Source organism: Pagrus pagrus, assembly GCF_965226575.1.
Source record: "Pagrus pagrus genome assembly, chromosome: 22".
Classification (NCBI taxonomy): Eukaryota; Metazoa; Chordata; class Actinopteri; order Spariformes; family Sparidae; genus Pagrus; species Pagrus pagrus.
The window spans coordinates 2,434,330-2,451,675 of NC_140204.1; positions in this window are offsets into that span (position 1 = coordinate 2,434,330).

Consider the following 17,346-nt stretch of genomic DNA (forward strand, 5'->3'; position numbering starts at 1 on the left):
GAGAAAGAAAGAAAAGAACCTCAGTCTTTAGCTCCTTCCATAGTTTCTCCATGTCTTGTCCAGCGTTCTCTCTTTTCTTCTCCTCCTCCTTGAACTTGTTCTCCCACTGGGAGGGAAACAGAGATCAGATCACATTTAGTTTCATTCAGTCCTCAGGATGTAAACTGAGCTCTGATTGGCTGAAGGTTTATTATCTGTTAATAATGGTCACATATATCTGCTTCTGTTTGCTGTGAGCACATTTCTACTGTAAATATATCCTGTAAATACAAGCTGTAACAATCAGTGCTGTTCTTAACTGATGATCAGAAACACAATCTGATCTTCATCACATTTATATAATAAACAGATTCAGTGTGACACCTGTTTGTGTTTCAGGTGAACTTCAGGTCCAGTTATTATCTCTCATGGTGAATTTGATCATCGTGGTCTCAGCAACAAGTTAATGTCACATAAAGACGATACACAAAGACTGATGAGGGTGAAAGATGAACCTCAGTGTTTCTGTTCACCTGATCATTCAGGTCTCATACATTTACTGTAAACACTGAGGACTATAGGACCACTTTCACTACAACAAACATCTTACAAATATTCATGGAGGTTCTTGATTCTGATGAGAATTAAAAATATCATAAATTTAATGTTGTTATTCATTTAAATGAGCTAAAAATAAAATAAAGAAGTTAATAATTGATTTTAAGCTAAAAACAAAGAAATGGTGGAAAATCTTCAGTGGAAACAAAAATCATCATCAATAAACACAAACCTGTTTTATCTCGGTCTCCAGCTCTGTTTTCAGCAGCTTTCTCTCTTCATCACTCCTCCTCTTCTCCTCTGTGAGCTCGTTGACCTGAGCTGTCAGACCATCAACCTGAGAGCAGAGAGAAGATGCAGACAGAAGATGAGAGAGCGTCTCTCTCATTAAAGGACGTCAGTGTAATAAACAATAAGACAACAGTCAGTATAACAGAGAGGTGAAACACTGATGTTAATGAACAGCAGCAGTCTGTAGAAAGAGGCTGGTCTCAGGTCTGTTGGTGTGTAGGTCAGTGGAGAAAAGTGATGAGTGAGCAGCAGAGAGTTCAGTCAGTCTGTCTCACTGTTCTTCCTCATTCACATCAACTGGCTGAAGAGTTTCTGTAACAACACTTGATGAGGTTTACACATTATTACATGGTGCTGTGGCTCTTTACCCAACAGCTCCCTGATGCTCTACAGCAGCACATCAGCACTGTGTCATAGTGTTTATAACATGGACACTGAGCTAATGAAAATGGAGCCAGTGAGAAAATATTGAACCTTTATAGGTTCAGATGAAGGTTTAACAACAGATGTTTCTCCTCCTGCTTTCTGTGTTGGTCTGCAGCTGTCTGCAGCTTCTGTTGCTCCTCTGTGAGCTTCTTGACATCAACTAGTTTATCAGGTGGATCAATGAGCAGCAGAGCATCTTACAGCTGTTAGTCTCCAGCAGCTCCTGAGGGAAACATCTGTCTCTTTAACAGCTACATGCTCCACTTTGTTCACCAGTTAGTCTCTAACTGTGTCTGTCTGCTGTTTGCTGCTGAGCAGCTGCTGTACAGTGGCTCTTCATACATCCTGCTCTGTGTATAATGTGTCAAATTGAACTCATGGTTATGTATAGAACTCAGAATGGCACAACACAGGAGGACCAACTCCTCAGGTCAACACTTACATCTGAAGGAGACAAATCATTCCTTTGAGGACAACAATGTGAACATCTTGTCCAGAGGAGACAGACGGTTTGAAAGAGGAGTAAAAGAGTCCGTCTGTGTCAAACTGGAACCACCAGTGATAATGTGGTGACAATGTGTTAATGTGCACACAATTCAGTTACAACTTAATTATAAACCAGTTTATAGATTCATATCAGCCAATCCACCTCAGTGAAGAGCTAAAAGTCTTCTGCAATATGTTGTTGTTGTATTTTATCTCAACAACAAACAAACAAACAAATCAATAAAAAAGTAAAAATAAAACTATACTATAATAAACTATCTTAAACACAACATAACATTCTGGTTTTGGACTTCACTCCTGCTTTTGACTCGACCTGATTTATCTGCTCGCCTGTTGTGATATTTGTCATTTCACCTTTTATCATAAACTAAACAAATACAGTTCAACACAATGAAGCAGAAAAAGTTCAGCTGTGATGTTTAAGAACTGAGGACAAACACGGCTGGAGACAAATCAGAGTAACATGTGAAGGGACAAAGAGTTGAGTCCATCTGAATTCATAAAGTTAATAATGATCAGATTAACCTCTGTGTTCTTGGACTCCAGCTGACTCGTCAGCGTCTTCACTTCCTTCAGAGCTTCGTCTTTATCACGTCCCTCCTGCAGGAGCTTCCTCATGGTTTCATCTGGGTGTCCCTCCATCTGGGAGTTAAAGAGGGACATGGAGAAAGACTAGATCAGAGACTTGGTAGTTATTTTTTTACACAATCAGTCCAATGTGAAGCTCTGATTCATTCTGCATTTGAATTTAATGAGGAAGAGAATAAATGAACATGTGATGATCTCTAAAGACTGTTCCTGTGTTTTGAGGAGGACTCGAGTCTTTCTGCTCTCAGTCTTGACCTGAACTTCAGCTGTTTAACTGCTGTTTTATAAAATAAAATATTCATATTGTTGTTTTCTGTTGTACATTCATAGTGATTAAATTAAAGTGTTTAACCTCGGCAGTCTTTTCCTGCAGCTCCTGGTTCTTCTTCAGAACTTCTGCCTCGGCTTTGTCTCTCCTCTGCTTTTCCTCCTGGAGCTGAGAGAAGAGACAGTGTTTCATTAAGACAAGCAGGAAACACAACAGCAGTGACAGACGGACAACTTTGTCAAGTGACACACTCGTGTTTATCAGAGACAGCAGATAAAAACACTCAGAGATGAAAACCTTCATGATCTAAATGTGAGCAGACAGATTTGAAGGAGGAGGAAAATGAATCAGGTAGGAGGCTGAAAATAAATGTTGAGTGAAGAATACAAATCCAAACCTCCCTGGTCTTCTTCTGCAGCTCCTCCTTTAACTTCTGCTGCTCCTTCTGCTGCTCCTCCTTTAACTTCTCCAGCTCCTCCTCCAGGGTCTGAACTTTGGTCTCAGCTTCCTGCCTCCTCTGCTGCTCCTCCTTTAACTTCTGCTGCTCCTCCTTTAACTTGGGTTGAAAGAGAAGATCAGATAAAAATGAATGACAAGAGAATAATTGTTTTGTTTTTTTCTTGAAAAAGGCCTCTTATGAACACATTTCAAACATGTAACATCTGTTTTTATTACTCTGCTTTACTTTAGTATTATTTCAATGATCTGATGTTATTGGCCTCGTTGTCTCCTGACATGTTTTAATCCTGGTTCAACCATGTACAGCACTTTGTTATTATTATCATTTCATTAAATGAGTCTGATTTTTGTTGATTATGGATTTTAAGCACAAATGACACACAGAAAAACTCAAACTGTTCCTGTGTTTGAAAGTTTCACAGCTTGACCAGTAAAACTCACGTCATGAAAATGAGTTTGTCTCGTGTTTTTACTTAAATAGTCATGTGCATAGCGGCCAATCAGAGCCTGGCTACTGATGACATGTGTTACTGTACATGAGGCCATGAAGACTGATGACTGTCATCCTTTTTCCTTAAAAAAGGTTTAACCACTGATTTCATTTGTCCTATGATGGAGTCACAGTCAACAAGTGTGTCAGTGAAGAGAAGACATCGTGCTCTGACCTCATCGCCGTCACCAACTCACATCACACCTCAGACAAGACTACACAGAGACCTGTGTCCTAAAGCCACCACCCTGCCTGCACTGCAGAGTGCTTTCTGAGATGAGACACCAGCAGCAGTGGGATCATCTTTGCTTCCCTGTGATGCTCCGCTGTGAAACTCATGGTGACGAAACATTTAAGTGACAAAGCATCAATAGTAACTATGATTTTCAGTTGTTTGTGACAGATTTAGAAGACACAGATGAATAATATCATCCTGTGAGGTGCATGTGTCAGTCTAGAGGGCTCAACAGCTGTGATGTAATGATGCTGAGTCACTCCTCAAGTCAGAGGCTGCAGATTCATCACATATATCTGTGAACTGAAGCTTTTCTTACAGGGAACAGCAGCTGCAGACACACTGTGACAATCAATGCTAACGATCTGTAGATCACAACAGGCTGATTGCTCCATAATTAGTCTATTTAACTCATCCACTGGTTGTACACTGGTAACTGACATTGTTCAGTTGCATTTTTAAAGTATTTCTGCATATTTTGGTTTGTACGAAACAGAAAAGTTAACTGAGCAGCAGAGTGACTTTACATCTGGAGACAGATGTTTTCACATGTCTGCTCTCAGTGCAACATTTAAGACTCAGTCTGAGACAAAGCACCAAAAACTCTCTTCATGTTGCTGCATTTGAATGAAACCAGCTGCTTGAGTCTCTCCACTGAGTGCAGACATGAACATACAGCCTCTATGGTCCTATTGTTTAAGCATTTGATGCAACTCTGGGTGTTTGTCTGACAAATAATCAAGTCAAATCATTCTGGTCTCAAGTCTCTTCAACCTGTTCTTTACTTGACTTGGTTGCTGAAGTGACTTGGACTCAGACAGGGAAACTAAACTGACAACAAACAAGTCGGAGGCTGAAACAAATGTTCAGAGGAAAAGATGAAAAAATAGGACTTTCTTGTGTGTTTACTTACATGTTCTTTCATGAGCTGCTCTCTCTCTGCTTCTTCTCTGTGGCTGCTCTTGGTCTCTGTGTGAAAACAAAGGCAGTAAAATAAAAGACTTTTACTTTATTTCAGGAAGGTGTCACAGCACACCAGACATTTTAGACAGGTCATCAATCAGGTAATGGGTGATAAACTAAGACAACTAGTGGAAATAAAAGTAGATAAACCACCACATATCCTTTATATCAGCACTATGTCCTGTAAGATACTGACAGTGTTTTCACATCACTATTCTGTATAAAACCTGCCAGACATTTACAAAGAGCTGCAATTAATTTCTGACTCACTGATTTTGTTTTGTCTCCATTTCCACAAAACAAAGACAAGAATCAGAATAACCAGGATGCAAACAGCCAAACTAACAGCCAAACCAGCTGTGTTAGAAGAAGAACTGGACTGAACCTCAAAGAAATCATCTGAAATGATAAAACACAGAATAACATGGTAGTTATAGAAAACTGGACCTCAGCTGTTTGAAACTAAAACAGCGATCACATCACACAGTTTATAAAATCCTACCTGGAACATGTATGAGTGTCTCTCTGGTCTGGTTGGTTTTGTTCTGTTGGACTCTACAGGTGAAGCTGTTGCTGTGTCTCTTCTCCACAGTCACTCTGCTGCTGACAGTATAGAGGTCATCAGGACCTCTGACTGTCTCTGTAGGTCCAGCAGAGAGGAGGTTTCCCTCAGCGTCCAGCCAGAACACCTCAGGTTCTGGATACCAGCCTGTAGAGTTACACTGTAGAACCACTGCTGCTTTGTTTCGTTTAAGCCCAGATAGGCTGATGACTGGTGAGGAGGCGGCACCTGATGAGGAGCAAAGGTAACATTTTGTAACAGGTGTCAGTAATACAATCATCAATAGTTAAAAAAGTGCACAAATCTAAATGTAGAACTGTAAAGTTAATAATTGAATGTGATGAAACATGTAATTACAGTAGTTTTGCCTTTAAAAAATACTTTCTTTGGACCACTCAGTCTCTTTGACCTTCAGTTTGCTGTTTCTCACCAGAAGATCAGTCTTTACATGTAGCATTGGCTCTTATTTGACCAACAAACAGTTCATCCCTGACCTGATCATGGTGCTGCATGAAGTCAAGTCAGGCACATGAAACCAGGTGCATGCATGTGATACGAGCACACAGACATGATCCGTGAGAGTAAAACTTTCTTTGCGAGCAGCACTTTTGCTCCACGAGCACACGGCTATGTGTGTGCAACTGCTAAACATTCACTCATGTTTCATGATCTATGCTCGCTCACAGTGGTGGACAGTAACGGAGTAAATTTACTTGAGTACTGTACTTAAGTACATATCCAGAGGATTTGTACTTTACTTGAGTATTAGATTTCTTTGGTAGTTACTACTCTTACTTGAATACATTTCCAAGACAAATATTTTTACTTTTACTCAAGGTAATTTCTAGGAAGGCTGAAAAGTACTTGTTACTTTCAGGTCTGCTCTTTTTTTTTTTTTTTTCTAAAATACTATTGGACACAAGCTGTTTGTCAAAGAGGGGAACCTATAACAGTGCACGCTCTCCACTGGGATCTACGTAAAAGCGGAAATACGTCATCCCTCCCCATAAGGATACCACCAAAGTAGCCACGCTCTCAACTGCGTTTGTCAACACAAAACCGCAAACTGTGATCCCATTCATTAGGGCCCGAGCAGGGAACCTGCAAGGACCCTATTGTTTTTGTAGTGATCATTTTTTGTCCCAAATGATCGCATTTTTCACTGCCTGAACATACCCCAAAACTCTCCAAACTTGGAATATATGTCCCACCTGGCGAAAAATTGTATAATCTGTTGTCGTTGTGAATTTCAATCACTAGGTGGCGCTATAATCAAGGAAAGTGCATTTTGGCTAATAACTCCCACATACTTTGTCGCACATTCAAAAACCTCATATCCACACGTTCAGTGAATTGTGCTGTATCTCCTGATATAGGCCACGCCCATATCTGCCTATGGTTTTTTCGCCTGCTCGCGAAATGTCGCAAACCTACTTTTTCAAACTCCTCCAAGGCAATTTCACCGATTTACTCCAAACTTTGCACACAGCATCTCTGGACCGTTCTCACAGAAAGTTATGAAAAGATTTTTGATATTCCAAAGAATACTCAACTTATTAAATAACAACTTCCTGCACATTTCGTTCAAAACAGGAAGTGTTGCATATCTCCACATTGGTTCGTCCGAATGACATGAAACTCAGGATACTACTTCCACATGAGCTCCTAAGGCTCTGTACAAAATCTTGCCCGATGACCACTAGGTGGGGCTCTTTAAATTGAAGTATTTTATATCTCCACATCGGTTGGTCGGATTAACACAAAACTTGCTACACTCATTGCCAATGCCCTACTGAGGACATCTGTTGAAGGTTTTACCGATCCGTCACTAAGTGGCGCTCTGGTGCCAGTTTCATTAGGGCCCCAGCAGGTAACCTGCAATGTCCCTTATTGCTTCTGTAGTGAGCAGCATTTTTCTTTGTCCGAAATGATCACATTTTTCACTGCCTGAACATGGATGAAAACGGCATTTTATTTGACAAACACATTAGGCCTGGCCAAAAATTTTATAATCTATGCTCGTCTTGAACGTCCATCACTAGGTGGCGCTATAATCAAGGAAAGTGTGTTTTGGCTTATAACTCCCATATACTTTGTCGCACATTCAAAAAACATATATCCACGCGTTCCCTGAATTCTGTTGAATCTCGTGATGTAGGCCATGCTAATTTGCAAGACTTGTTTTTTACGTTTTATATCTCTAAATATTTTTTTAAATTTTTTATTATTTTTTATTAATATTTACATGTAAATATTAGCATGTTAGCTCAATAGCTTCCAGGTCATGTGATCAATTGACTCAAAATCAGTGTGTGATCATGTAACTACACTGGCTGCATGAGATACGCCTCTTGTTTTTACGTGTTACATCTCTAAATATTTTTTATTAATTTTTATTATTTTCTATTAATTATTATGTGTAAATATTAGCATGTTAGCTCAATAGCTTCCAGGTCATGTGATCAATTGACTCAAAATCAGTGTGTGATCATGTAACTACACTGGCTGCATGAGATACACCTCTTGTTTTCACGTTTTACGTCTCTAAATATTTTTTATTATTTTCTATTAATTTTTATATGTAAATATTAGCATGTTACCTCCATAGCTTCCAGGTCATGTGATCAATTGACTCAAAATCAGTGTGGGATCATGTAACTACACTGGCTGCATGAGATACACCTCTTGTTTTTACATTTTACATCTGTTCATAATTTTTATTAGCAAATATTAGCATTTTTAGCAAATATTAGCATGTTAGCTAAATAGCTTCCAGGTGATGTGATCAATTGACTCAAAATCATGTTGGGATCATGTAACTATAGTGGCTGCATGAGATACACCTCTTATTTTTACATTTTACAGCTTTTCATATTTTTTATTCATTTTTATTATTTTCTATTAATTATTATATGTAAATATTAGCATGTTAGCTCAATAGCTTCCAGGTCATGTGATCAATTGACTCAAAATCAGTGTGTGATCATGTAACTACACTGGCTGCATGAGATACACCTCTTGTTTTTACATTTTACATCTTTTCATATTTTTTATTAATTTTTATTAATCTTTATATGTAAATATTAGCATGCTAGCTCATTAGCTTCCAGGTCATGTGATCAATTGACTCAAAATCATGTTGGGATCATGTAACTACACTGGCTGCATGAGATACACCTCTTGTTTTTACATTTTACATTTTTAAGTATTTTTTATTAATTTTTATTATTTTTTATATGTAAATATTAGCATGTTACCTCAATAGCGTCCAGGTCATGGGATCAATTGACTCAAAATCATGTTGGGATCATGTAACTACACTGGCTGCATGAGTCATGGGTCTCAAAATAAGAAATTTACTCTTACTCTTACTCTTACTTTCACTTAAAGTAAATTTAAAAGCATGTACTTTTGGATACTTAAGTACCTTTAAAAGCAAGTACTTTTTTACTCTTATTCGAGTAACATGTCGACTGAGCTACTTTTACTTGTAACAGAGTAAATTTTGACCGGTAGTATTTGTACTCTTACTCAAGTACTGGGGTCGAGTACTCTGTCCATCTCTGCTCGCTCATCAGTTTTACTTTTGAGTCTTTGGAGGGCGCAGAAATAATCTACAACCACTGATATCTTTCCTTTGACTGGTCAGTATGAATGTTGACCATAATCTTTTGATTGGCTGTTTGGTTTTAACTGACACAGTGGAAGGTGATTTTCTCTCCTGAGAGAACATCACCACCTTGCAAAAGTTTGCCTCAGGCCTCGTATTATTGAAGTTTGCTAAAACTTGCTGGTTAACCCTCAATGTTACACACATATAACATCAAGCGAAGGGTGACTAGACGTCCTGGTTTACCCAACACAGCCCTGGTACCATGAGGTGTGTCCCGTTGTCCGAAGCATCATCCGATTTATGTACATATATCGACAGTTTAGCTTGTAAATGCTCAACAGTGAAGCTGATTCACACACCTGCATGAACACTAAATACAGAACATAATGCAGCCAGACAACGTATCTGAACCACAAGCAGGTCATACCATGGTCACATGTCATGTGGCACTGTGTGAGGTACAGGTGGACCTGGCTTTTAAAGGGAACAAGAGATGACACTGATTGGTTTAATTGACATGCGTTTGTACCTTGTGTAACTATATAACCAGATTATGCAATTACTACGTGTCCACTTACCAACGATCAGCTCAACGACAGATCCTGTGTCCAGTTTTGGAATGTAGCATTTGTATCTTCCTGCATCAGAAGGTTTCACTCTGGACAGTTTCAGTGAAACGTTTCCATGCTTCAGTTCATCGATGGACACTGATGTTCGTCCTTTGTATGATGAATGTTGGATACGTACGACGTCCTGACTGGAACGCCTCACATGGACAAACATATCATTCAGGTCAGATCGTGTCCACTCCAACGTCATGGCAACAACATCCACTTCAGGTTCCAGGTGACAGGGCAAAATGATGTCATCACCAACTTTTGCTACTATTGGCTGAGATGGAGCAATTAACTGAGACTGACCTGGAAAGAAACACATATGGTTATTCTGTCGGGACGAGTTACATTCTCCACCACTGTACTGTGCTCATAGCAGCAGAGCCTCAATCTGAAACAAGTTGAGTGTAAATGAAGGACATTCAGCAGAAACCTAAGAGAGATTATTAAAGTTTTTCAACTTTCCATCATGACCAGGTCAAAACTGGTCCAGTAGTTTAGTTCATGACCAATTACCTGCAAAAAATTATGGCATTCCTATGAGCCTCAGCAGTACTTTATTAGTAGTTAGCAGTGTTAGCATACTTACATGCAAACTGAGAATGTTACCATTGTAAACATGAGAAAAATACATTGAGAAAGATAACAATATTACAGTCAAACATCTATTCATCTACATCTACTCTAGTAGTATTACCAGGAAAATGAGAATAATATGTCTCCTAGAACCAAAGTGTTCAATTAGCATCAACTTAACATCAAAGAGGCCTTTTCATGCAAACCTCCAGTCTCTGATGGCGCTTTATACGCCCACAATCAACTCATTAGTGTGCATTGGTGGTTGAGTTACCTGTACATGAGTGTGCCAGGAGAAGATGGAAGAACAAAACACTGGGGCGTCTGAATGAACACTGAAGTTTATTCTTCTGGGGAAAAAAATCAACATAGACTAGTTAGACTTTACAATGAAAAATGACTTGGAAATGGTGTTTTTTTTGCAAAATAACTATTACATTAAAACAGCAATTCCTCAGCAGAGTAAATAAAATTCTCTGAGGTCAACTTGTTATTCTAAGAGTGGCTTTCACAGTGTCAAAACATTGATTGAAGGTTTCTGAGGGGGCAGTGCAAGAAGCGTTTTCAGATTTTCAGAAACTGTAGAGGATAAGTGACCGAACCATCAGAAGATCAATACATCAAGCTGAGTTCACTGAGAGTTAGAAAAGCAACTTTGTCACAGATACAGAATTTACTAAATAAACAACACGAGACTCCAATCAGCTAAAGAAAGCTGTCTTGTAGCGTCTCAGAGGACGAGGAGCAGTTTCTAAACCACTTCTCAGGATGAAAATAAGGACAAACACTTCGATAAATGCCAGAATTTCACAGTGGATGATACAAAAAAGTCCCATTTACTGATGAATCCCAGTTCTAGAATTGTGTCAGTAACAGAAGGGTGAATGTAAGGAGACAAACAGGAGAGAGAAAGATACCACAGAGCTTCACATCCACAGTGAAACATGGTGGTGGGAATATTCAAGTCGGGGGCTGTTTTTGGCTCCAGCCTGACCAAGAAGAGCACAACTCCATTCTTCAGAGACATGTTACACCCTCCGGTTTACATCTTTGTTGTGAAGCATGATAATGAGCCCAAACACACCTCAAAGCTTTGACACAACTACTTGAGGTTGAGTGCATGCTGTCATTAAAGCAAAATGGGGAAATACCAAAGAAAAAGACATATTTTACATACAGTCCGCCATCTGTGAAACATGGTCAATGACAGTATATCTCATTACTCATGATTTAAAGTCAAATCATATAATGACACCATGAACTGCAGTTTAACTTTCACTTTTGACAACGCGGACGTCATGCAGAGTTACAGAGTATTACTACAGACCCCTCAACTCTAAATGAAGACTGATAAAGAGATCTGTAAAGTGACTTAGTATTGGGGAACACAACTCAGTTGAAAACTGATAAAATAGCCAGAAATAAATAAAGAAGACAACGTACCTGCTGCATGATGTCGGTTCCTTTATCAGACTGCACAGCCCAAGTCTGTAAATCACTGACAGGCTGCGACTATCACACTCTTTTATCAATGGCCAACCACTCTGCATTACATGTGTATTATTTTTTCATATTATTTTTGTAGAACAAGATTCACTATACAAACAACATTATTAAGAAAGCCTTCATGTTTGGCAAAATCATTAGTTAATAGAAACAGTTTATTTAAAGTGTGCACCAAAGTTTTTTATTTCATTATTACAAATTCTAATTAAAGACTCAAACTTACAATGTTCAAACATGATCATTTATAAAGACCAACTATAAACACTGTATGGTAAGTGGCTCTGCTTTCCTAAGCTCAGTTTAACTATTAGTGTCTATGGCAATGGTTGAACTTTGAGCCTGTCAGCACAGACTCACTCATATAAAGTTATACAGCTGCAAATAAAACCACCAGTAGTATTAGCAATTTAAAGAGGCAGATGTCCCCGAAGAAACTTCCAGCTTCTTTTCAGGGGTCAGAAATGACTTCATCATTGTTGTGAAATGTTGTTCGATATAGCATTTTTTCACTGTGCGTGCAGCATTAATGCAAAGTACGTGACTGAAATGAGTCATTTTGTTTGACATGATTCATTCATTCATTCATTCATTCAAGTCTTGCCTTTGTTTTTAATTGTGGTGGTTTAGACAGTTACTGTATACACTCCTCTATTCAGATTTTACCAACAGTAGTTTTGATGACACGCCTCTTGTTCTCTGTTCAACGTGTTGATTCATCATGCTCTACAAGGACATCCTGAGGCCAGAAGTTGTCGTAGCAGTTCCATTATTAATTTAATACATGAAGGATCATTATGCATGACGTATAGTAACATAAAGGTTAGTGACTAACCCTGACTGTCTTTTTAAATGTTACCCTAAGCAGAGTTTTACAGTTTGTTTTACTTGTTATTGAGTATTTATTTTACATTAAAAGGACTACTACTGTTTCCTCAGTAGATCTGACTGGATCTTTGACCTGAATACTTTCATCATCACTGGGAGAATTTATGTTGATCTTAGTTGCAAAAAAGCTTTCTGGGATTCTTGCAGAAGTGAAGTTACAGGATGCATTGACACAGTGGTTTTATCTAAAGCACTTCACAATCAGGCTTCACTCACACAACAATGGCAGCAAGCTGCCGTGCACAGCTTGGCTTAACAATTCAGAGCAATATGTGGTTTAGTGTCTTACACAAAGACTCAGCCACCCCAGGTTAAGCTAACTAAAGGATTCATGAGCCAACTGCAGGGGCAGGTTCAGATCTTTCTTGAGTGAGTGTCTGTAACTGAAGGACTTTAGGTTAAAGCGACTGTGGCTGTGTCTTAATTCAGGGGCTGCAGCCTTCAATGACCTAGCCTTTGCGGTTCATGAGGGCCGGGTCCTTTGGACAGGTCTTTGAACGCCTCGTCCACCGTTGTTAAATGGGAGGGTCTAGCCTCCGGAGTATTTCCTGGTTGCGTCACCAGGTGTTCATGCATTAAAGTCTGTTTTGGTTCAAATCTATCAAATGGGTGTGTACAATGTGTCAAATCTAGATTGAATTATCAACATTACAAAATAAACATTAACCCATTGGTGAATAACAACTATATTTACCATAGCATCACCAGCGTCACGTATTTTAACTGACTGTTAACATCTGGAGGTTTTATAGTCCCTTGAAGTTTATCATATCTGGCGTTGGGTGTTCAAATGACTAAAAAACGAGTATAAACCCGTTACTTAAATTTGAATGTCATGTCTGCGCCACTTGATGTCGCCACTTTCTCTTTCTTTCCCTCTTCTGTTTCGAGACTGAGCAGCGCACAAAGGATCTTGGGATATGGGAGGCCGTGAAAGATAGTAGCGGTGCGTCCTCCGAAAAGGGGAAATGAAGGCTGCATTTGTGGGCTGCATTTGGAGGAGCCTTCGAATTGGGACAGCCTTCGCGCAGCGTTGTGACGTACTTGGCCTTCAAATGCACCCTTCGAGGGCTGCAGCCCCTGAATTGAGACACAGCCTGTGACTCTTTCAAGCTCTTGCATCAACATCAGAAATAACTGCACAGGAAGAGGAAGTTCTCACCAACACGCTTCAGTTGTATTTCACTCTGACAGTCAGTCAGCAGGAAGACACCATGGAGGTCACATCGCTCTGCTTCAGACTGTGTGAGTCTCAGGTTTTCTTCTTTTCTTCTAAGTTTTAAATCCTGTAGATCAAACCATCTGTGTCTGATATTTAACTTTACTTCTGTTTTTATCCAGTGATGCTTGAATTTATTCTGGTGGGGACACAAGCTCAGGACAGTTATACTCAGAAAAGTGGTGAGTGAGAAATAGAAAATTCTGAAAGATACTCATCATTAAATTCCAGTCCTATTACTCTTTACATGCAGACACTTTCATCTTTTTCTTGGTTTCAGATGCAGTTTTTCTTCGTATCGCTCCAAACAGACTGCAGCACTTCAAATTCCAGCCTGTCTCTTTTCATTGTGAGGAGACTGATGGTTCGACTCAACTGAGAGGGAACACGAGTGCTAAGGAATTTGATCCAGAATGTGATATTAAGAGGACGTCAACAGGGTCTTCCTGCACTATTGAAAGAGTCTATTCAGAGGACAGTGGAGAGTACTGGTGTGAGACTGCGGGGGGAGAGAGGAGCAACAGTGTCAACATCACTGTCACTGGTATGTCTTTGTATTTCTAAACTCACTGCATAGTGTCTCTATTTCAAATGTGTAATTATTTGAGGTCACTTATTTGCAGCGTGAAACTCTGAAGTGAATTCAGTGCTCTCCAATCAGCAACACTATGAATTCATGTCATCAACAGATTATTTCATTCAATGTATATTTTTACAGTCAGCAAAAATATATAGGGACATGGTAATTACTGTTTAAGCAGCCTGTTGCTTTACTTTTCTGTCTTTTGAAACTTGCAGATTAAATATTGCTATGGTGGTGAAAGTCAACCACACTCCTGAGGGGCCCACGTTTACATTAAATGACAAATAATAGTAGAAAGAGAGTTACCAAGAAATTTCAATTAAGTCATTGACGACAATCCAAAATAGCCTTTCTCTATAAAGAAACCTAGCCTCTCACACGCTCCATATGAAGGCATCGTCAATCTGCATTTCCTCGCAATTCCAGAGTTATCCTCAAATCTGCACGTTGAATGTGTCCATGGTGAAATGTAAAGTTGTAAATGTAATGTAATGTAAAAAGTGATTTTGTTGTCTTTAAACATAATAACCCCAGTCTTTGTCTGGGATACATTTTCCCTGTTAAGCACATTATGACTGCTTACAGATTGTTTTAAATCCGTAGATAATACTGTACTTGCTTTATCCTATACCAACCAACTTTTAAGGCTCTGAATAGCTACTTAACCACCTCAAAACAATTGTAATATTCTTATGTATAACAGTGCTTAGTTTAGTATTTATAAAACACATTACATTTGGCTTTTGTTGGCAGATACGTGTACATACACTTCCAAAAGTTTAGCCATCACTGTGTTAAATTATTGCGTACTCCATGCTAATCATCTTGACTGGGTGTTAGTTAAACATTCATATTTACTTATCTTGCACATCTTAACATTTGGTTAATATCAATCACTACGCAGACGACACTGCTTTATAGGGCTAATTTGTATTATTATACCTATATATCTATATATTACCTGTATAAATTATCCCCCTTTATAACATGTTGTTCAGATGGTCCTGTGATCTTGAAGAGTCCTGTTCTTCCTTTAATGGAGGGAGATAATGTGACTCTGCACTGCAGAAGCAAGACAACTACCTCCAACCTCACAGCTGATTTCCACAAAGACGACGTCCTCATGGAGAGCAGTCCTGGAGGAAAGATGACCATTAGCAGAGTTTCCAAGTCTGATGAAGGCCTCTATAAGTGCAGCATCCCTGGACTTGGAGCATCACCTGGAAGCTGGTTGGTTGTAAAAGGTGAAACTATAATCTGCACTATGTCAGGTTATAATAGCTGTAATTATGTTAAGCATGTCTGCAGTGCCACCGGAGCGCAACTGAATGTTGATTTCTCCTTCAAATGGTTCTTTAAAAAGCAGAACACCAACTCATTATCACTGTCATTGGTGTGTTAATTTTTCTATCATAAATCATTGCTTGAAATCCATGAGATTATCGCCTGACTGTGTAAGAACAATAGTGAGAGCTAAAGAAGACATGAAACTGATAAACCATTGTGTTAATTCCCACAACATGATTAAATGAGTGTAACAACGTAAGAAAACAGCTATCCAACCTTTGTTTTCCAGCTGGATCTGTGACCCCTGAGAGTCCTGTCCTCCCTCTGACCAAGGTCACTCTGCGCTGTAGAAACCAGAAGACTTCCTCCAACCTCACAGCTGGTGTCCATGAAGGTGTCCTCCTCTTTGGGAGCAGCTCTGAAGGCGACGTGACCATCCACATTGTTTCCAAGTCTGATGAAGGGTTCTACAAGTGTAACATGTCTGATGTTGGAGAATCACTCGAGAGCTGGTTGGCAGACAGAGGTAAAACATTCAAATGATTAAAATTAAAATAGCTAAAATAGATATTTTAAGAGCAGAACATCAACCCAGTAGATTGTCAGCAGCCCTTAAAGACAGCCTGTTACATCCTGCTAATGCTGCCATGCTCTGACAGCAGATATATGCTCTTGTCCTTACAGAAGAGCCAAGAGAGACATGTCCCTCCCTGTATGTCCTCCTCCTCTTAAGGACTGTTTTCACCATTTTGATGGTGCCTCTGCTGCTGCTGCTGGTGGGACTGCTTCACTGTGGGAAACTCAGAGTTACACTCAAATAACTCAAACTTGTATACAAGTAATGGACTGATAAATGACCAACACAGAGTCTTGGAAGCTTGTTTAGTCATTACGATCCCCCATCATGCTTTGGGTCTGAGACAGTCAGAAAGATTGTTTTACATTTCATCTTCATGTTTTTTACTTTTATCATAGTTTCAGTTTGGTGTTGAGCTTCTCTGTGCTACGTGTTCAGTCTTGCAGTGGCTGTTTGACTTTCTCACGCTCAGACAAGGTTTAAAAGCCACAGCGGTACTGACTGATGCATTGACTATTTTTACAAAGCCACATGTCAGTTCTCTCAGTCAGTAAATGTTCTGGGTTCTGTTTTAGAGTCACAGATGCTGGTGATAATTTGAGCTCCTCAGACACAAACCTCATGAGAAAACGTCTGTATGTATGTAGACGAGGCGTTCAGGAGGCTCGGTGGACACAACAAATAGTTCATGGTTTGAGTAGCTTGAAGGGTCAGATGTGTCTCGAATATATATAAGGAAATGTGAAGTCAGCCTGTCTAAATATTCACATTAAACCATCTGCTGTGTTACTGCGTCAACCCAGTTTGTGTTTTTAACTAATAAGCTGAAATAATGAAATAGATATATAACAGAAAGGTGAACGCAGTGAGAGACCAGAGACTTTAGAGACGTAGAGAATTTAATTATCTTGAGTTGTATTTTTCAACTGTTTTCTTTGTAAAAGTTCAGTTTCAGAATTAAATGTTGGGCATTAATAATGGAGGTTGGTTTCTCAGTAGGAAGTACACAAAGCCATGTTTTACAAGGAAAGTCAGCAAACTTCCAAACAGTTCTGGTAAGTTATCATGAAGTCAGTGGATGTTTGTCTCAAAACAGGAACAACAATATTAAACATAATTCTCTCTTTCCTTCGAACTGGCATTTTACAGTCCCTGATTTC